General features: G+C 41.1%; 1 protein-coding gene across 1 annotated transcript in view; it reads left to right on the forward strand.

Moving 5' to 3' along the window:
• Positions 1-6,000, forward strand: part of LOC116892879 (nesprin-1-like) — a 182,503-nt gene that overhangs the window by 84,669 nt on the left and 91,834 nt on the right. The gene's annotated exons all lie outside the window — the stretch shown is intronic.

A 6,000-nucleotide genomic window follows, 5' to 3' on the forward strand; every position in this document is an offset into this window, starting at 1 on the left:
GAATATATGCACAGGGCACACCTCTCCAGCGGCCCCTATCTCAATCCTGCCAGCTTACCCTTCCTCTGGTCCCAAGGCCAATGCCACGTGCTTTAGAATTGTGTTGCACTCGCTCTATACACTCTTCAGAGCGGTTTCCACTTCATTAGCGCCATCATCCAATTCTAGAATCTTAGAGAAGCAAGCATTTGTGGTTCCTGAGGGTTGGCTCTGTCTTCTAACAGTTGTAGTGGGATGTCACCTGGATGCCTTCATTCCTGTTCAAGTTAATTCTTATTTGGTAGCTCCTAGACAAGTGCCCATGTGTGTTTTCCTGAGGGTAGAGTTCTAAGAGAGCCGAAGTGGAAGTTGAAGGTCTCTCAAAGCTCAGTGTCCGAAATCACATTGAATCAGTGCAGTCCTGTTCTTAACACATTTATTATTTATATATTTATTTTGTATGTGTGTGTGTGTGTGTGTGTGTGTGTGTGTGAAAGAGAGAGACAGACAGACAGAGAGAGAGAGAGAGAGAGAGAGAGAGAGAGAGAGAGAGAGAGAGAGAGAGAGAAACTGTGGCTGTACAGGTCACCAGACAATGGTATCAAGGACCTTGCTGTCATATTATGCTATTGGTGAGTGCAAGCATCAAGACCAACTCATCTCTAAGATGTCTGGAAATCAAGCCTACCTCTTGAAAGTGGCAGCAACAGTAACCCACCTTGTGGGTGTGTTGAATGTGATAGAAACAATGTATTCACATATTTGCAATTTGCTACAGCCTGGTCCTGTGAATGCAGGGTTTTTTTCCAATTAGATTTTCAATAAAAGGACATTGATTAATTGCAAGCAGTTGTAAGTGTTTTACTCTATTGGATCTGAGACCCTTCCCTTAAATAGCCAAGTGATGAATTTAATAAGTAATAACGTTTAATTGAAACAATATAATTCTGAAGTGAAAAGAAGCCCCCTGCCTTGCGTCTTAGTGACTGTTACATTGTTGTGAAACACCAGAACCAAGGAGGCTTATACACCGAAGCATTTGACTGGGAGGTTGCTTACAGCTTCAGAGGGTGAGTCCACAACCAATGAAGCATGACAGTAGGCAGGCAGGCAGGCTGATGCGCAAAGGAGCAGTGGCTGAGAGCTTACATCTGGATCTGCAGGCAGGAAGCAAAGTGAGTGTGAGACAGGGACTGGCATTGGCTTTTGAAACCTCAAGGCCCGCCCCTATGACGTCTCTCCTCCCAAAGGCCACGTGACCTAATCCAGATGTTTTCAACCGAAGGGTCATGACCCACTTGGAACTTGCATATTGGATGTTCTGCATAGCAGAGGTATGTATATTCTGATTCATAACAGTAGAAAATTACAGTTATGAAGCAGCAACAAAATAGTTTTATGGTTGGGGTCACCACAACATGAAGAACTGTAATAAAGGTCACAGCTTAGGAAGGCTGAGAACCACTGTCCTATCCTTCCTAACAGTCTGCCAACTTGTGAGAGCAAGCATTCAAATGAGTCTATGTCGGCCTATCTTATTCTAACCACCATACCTTGGATCGTCCAGTGGTGACTGTGATCCTCACTTCAACATCTGATGATTTTGTGACTGTGTTTTTTTTCATTGTAGCTACAGTTTTTTGTTGTTGTTGTTGCGACAAGAAATTCAATCTGCATATTTTGATTTAAAAATTTTTTACTCTAAGGTTTTCACCATGCTGAATCCATCACCGTGAAAAATGATGCAAGGGCTGGTGAGATGGCTCAACTGGTAAAGGGGCTTGCTTCGAAGCCTGGCAATCTGAGTTCAACTCCCAGAACCCACGTGGTAAAAGAGAACCAACATTTTCAAGCTGTCCTCTGATTTCCACACAGGCACTGTGGTGTGCATGTGCACAAGGGCATATACAATAAATCAACGGACATTATTAAATGAGCCCAAACTTTTATTAGGTGTCTAGGAATGATTCTTGATTTTTAAAAGGATTTAGTGCATGTGTTTGTGCTGACTATGAGTGTGTATATGAATTTTGAACATGCATGGGGGCAAAATTGTTTATATGTGATAACGCTGGTTCTGGGACAAAACTCTAGCCCTTATGACTGCATCAAGCATTAACTATTGAACCACTTCTCAACCCACAATGACTTCAAATATGTCATTTTCTCTAAATCAGCATCTCTATTTTCAGGTAAATAAAATGCTTAAGTGTGTTATAAAATTATCTCCCTACTAAAGATATTTGCAGGGCATAGTGACAGCCATCAGATGTAAATGTTATGAATCCTAATCTAACTCAAGCCCCTCTGAATGCACCAATTAATTGTCCCTTTGAAAATTCTTTAATATTCTTAATATAGTATTATTTTTATGAAGCATCAAAATTATGGCCCAAAATATGTTTGTTTACTTATGTGATGCCTTTTCTTTTTGATTCTTGACTTCTTATAAATTTTATGGTTCTGATAAACGCCTACTATGCTTATGCACATGCTAAGTTCTTTATGACTCAGAAATATGTACTTAAAGAATTTGTTCAACATGTTATTGTTAGAGTTAATATGTAAACATTATGAAATCTACACTATTAGGAGATAACAGTGTCTATACACCTGAGAGGCTGTTGGGAGTTCTTGTGATTTGTCTGTCTGTCCCACTGCACTGCCAGCTTGTCCCAAGAGGGAGCAAAACCTTTCTTTGCAAGTAAGTTTGTCTGTTGTTTTATTTCTCTGGTGGTGGGGGCAATGGAGAGGTAGAGATGAACCCCAGGACATGTTAAGTAAGCCTGAGCTATATCCCCACATCATTCATTTATTTGTCTTTTTTGGATCACGTAATGGTGAGTTAGTCAGACTTAACCTAAAGGTGGAGATAGGAAGTGAAATCGGTTAGAAAGTATTTACAGATTCCTGTGGGGGTGTGGAGGAACAAAACACCAAAGATGACTGTTGTTGTAAAAATATAAAAAATATAAAAGGTATGGTTGTCTTTTACCCTGCTAGGTCCTGCACCACGGTACCCCAAGATATCTGCTAGGTATCTTGGCAGAAACACATCCCAACTCCTCAGTGGCCCAGTGCCTCCTACACTCAAACTGTCACATAAAAGAACACAACACAATAATCTTAGATCCAATTGGTAAGATATAATTGCCCACTTAAGCATACAAAGCCCAGTACCATCCATCTCTTAAGAACATTGATAACAACCTGTAAATACACAGAGCAGAATTTTAATGTCACCTGCCATATTGTCCTGCCACAGCTTCTCTCCCTCTCCCTCCTGTCTCCTCCTCTTCCTTCAAACTTCTCTCCCGCCCATCCTTCCTTCTCCTCCAGTGACAGGCCTCCTTCTACCTTGTGCCTGCCCCTCACCTGTATTTTACAAATTCAATGGGGAGGTGGTTCAGGTGAAGTCACCTGATTCCTGAATACAGTGACTAGGCAGCCATCCTTCGGGCAGTGGAATTAGCATCAAAATACAGATAACTCCAGGGCAAACCACAACAGATGACCTCTGAGGGGTGAGGGGCAGACTGACTGATGGGGGAGTTGTCTGCCTCACTGAAAGGAATTAAGATCTATGCATGATGGAGGAGTTGTAGAGGTTTCTGTCTTTCTCAGTTTGTGTCACTTAATATCAGAGTTTCTGGATCCATTTGTTTCCCTCTAAACTGCATAGCTGAGTAATGTTTCCTTGTGTATATGTAAATGTTGATGCTAGCTTAGGATGTGTTTGTGTACATGTGTAAGGGGAGTAAAGTCTAAACATCTAGAAAGGAGGCTGAGACAGGGTGATACTGAATGAGGGGAAGGACTAGAGGGTCAAAAGGACACGTGGGGCATAAAAGAGGAAAAGTCTGCGGTGAGGGAGGCCATGAGGGGGAAGGGGAGTAGGGGTGGTCAGTGGAGAAGGAGAACAAATGTTCTAATGGTATCTAACACGTTAGGCATCAGTTTCAAAGACACAAAAATACGATGATAAAGGAACAAAGGCTGACACTAAAAAGGAAAAGGTAGGGGAAAACCTGAAGCAGGAAGTTGAATTAGTTATGGGATAAAGTTCACTGTGTTCAGCACGCATGGATACTGAGCAAAATGTGCAGAAGACTTATCTTTGTGAGGTGCGGAGTAACACCGGAGGCCACACCAAGCAGTTCTGAAGTGTAAACAATAGGACAAGGTCACCCTCGTTACCCTACTAAATGCATTTAATCGGTGCATGGAGGGAACTGACTGTCACAGGTGGTTTAGTGTGACTCCTGGTCAAGAGGAATATAGGAACATCTTATAATTATGGTTCAGACAGTTTGAGTTTCTCTGCGGGGTTGTATTTCTTCTGCAATTTAAACCCTTTAGGCTGTTACTGAGAGGTTTAATAACCAAATCTGGAAGTGAATTATTTAGTTTTTATGTCTAAAACTGAATTTTATGAAAGGGGAAGGTTTAAGATATTTTTCTTTTAGGAAAGTAGGGATAAAATTAGAAATGATTTACTTAGAATTATGTTGGTTGTGTGATACATATAAATGTGGACTTTGGGGACTTAGCGAAATCTGTCTTTGTGTGCATAAGGTAAAAGGGATCTTGCAGGTAACTTGGTAATTGGGTATAAACCAGGATTAAAAGAAATCTGTGCCGAAAACACGCATGCCTTAGGTTCACAGACCCAGTGACTTTGCCTCCTATGAAATGAATACAAGCCAGGACTGCATCGCCGTGGCGTCTCTCAGTTTATGATGCTCTACACAAGTGTATTATGCTTACTTTGGGGCAGCATTTTAAAGCAATGCCCTCACGGCTTTTAAAATGCTACACACTCTCAGCTAAATGAAAAGCGTCACACCTGTTCTAAGTATGTCACCATAGGTTTAACAATGGTAGTTTACGCATTGTGAAGCTTTGAATTCTGTCAAACTTGCATGTTAAGGTGACTTTGCTGCAACAAATATTTGTTTACAGATTCCAAAGGTTGGAGGTCAGACTAAAAGCTACTCGATCACGAATTTATCTCTCAGGTCATCAGATTGGGTAAAATTAGTGTTTAGTTTTTACATTATCCTTGAGTGGCTGTATGGTGTAGGACCTGACTTCTCTGGAGTCTAAAACATGACTCTGCCATGGGTTAACTTCATTAAGAATACTTCCCACCACATGGTTCAACTTTCTTTTCTGTAAACTAAGAATTATGATTTTTTTTGTTTGTTTGTTTATATGTTGACTTTAAGAACTGAGTGAGTTGGGGGTGGGAAGGTGGCTCAGAGCTCTTGCTGTGCAAGCAGGAGGACTTAAGTTCTAATCCCCAGCAACCATGTCAAAGCCAGCCATGTGCCCTGTAACACAGTATTGTGAAACAGACACAGTGGCATCCCAGGAGTTTGCTGGCCATCCAGGCCACCAAAATGGTGTTTTGTTTAGCATTGTGAACCTTGTCTGAGTGACCATGTCTCAGAAAATAAGACGGAGACTGAAGGGGGAGGTCATGTGACGTCATTCTTTAACTTTAGAATGCACACATGGATGTATATCCTCCAAATGCACATAAACCACATACATACATCAAATACACATTCAATTCATTTATATTATGTATGGCAACTATATACATAATAAACCATATATTTGTTATATATCTGTATATCAAGGTCTGATTGTTTGGGAATTTCATACAATGTACTTTATATACACCTCTTTCAAGTTTTCCCAGATTTCCCCATCTCGATAAGTCCAATTAGTGGTGTTCAAGTTCTCACAAGGAGGGCTGCCCTAGAGCCAGGCCAACCTAGTAGGGAATTTACCCTTAAAGCAAACAGACTCCCCCCCTGCATCTATCAAATGCCAATAGCTCTTTAGCTAAGGCATGGGACTGCATGCCCACGGCTTCCACTCCATGCTGGAATTTTCTCTGCCTTGAGCTTCCTAATAACTGTTAAATGATGTGTCTAGTTTTTTATAGAGAGAGAGTCACGCTGAATCTTCAAGACAATAGCTTACATTGAGTTAGAAGGTAATGTTGTTTTA

The sequence above is a fragment of the Rattus rattus genome, chromosome 2, assembly GCF_011064425.1.
Source record: "Rattus rattus isolate New Zealand chromosome 2, Rrattus_CSIRO_v1, whole genome shotgun sequence".
NCBI classification, from domain to species: Eukaryota; Metazoa; Chordata; class Mammalia; order Rodentia; family Muridae; genus Rattus; species Rattus rattus.